Below are 387 nucleotides of genomic sequence, written 5' to 3' on the forward strand. Positions count from 1 at the left end.
TGATACTTCAAGTGCAAAATGATGATATAAAACCATGATAAAAATGCACTTTTAAGTACTAATCAACATTTAAGGAGCATTGCCTTTAATTCATCTAGTTTAGGTCCAAGGAGATCCCAATTCATGTGGAACAAGGGGTTGATGTGTCCGACCCAATACTAGTCTTGTTAGGCTTTTTTTTCCCCTAATACTACAAGGATAAAGAGTCAGCAATTTATTCTCCTAATTAAGTAATGAAGTTGGCCATATCTTATTCCTAAAAAAGAGAAGACTATTTAATGTTTTTCCCACTTAGGAAGGAAAGTAATTAAATCAGCAACAAAGAAGGAAATTTGTTTTCTTATTTGTCCAAGTTAAACAAGGAATTCCAAGCTAATCAAGGACATC

The sequence above is a fragment of the Populus euphratica genome, unplaced genomic scaffold (genome assembly GCF_000495115.2).
Source record: "Populus euphratica unplaced genomic scaffold, PopEup_1.0 scaffold1172.1, whole genome shotgun sequence".
Taxonomy (NCBI): domain Eukaryota; kingdom Viridiplantae; phylum Streptophyta; class Magnoliopsida; order Malpighiales; family Salicaceae; genus Populus; species Populus euphratica.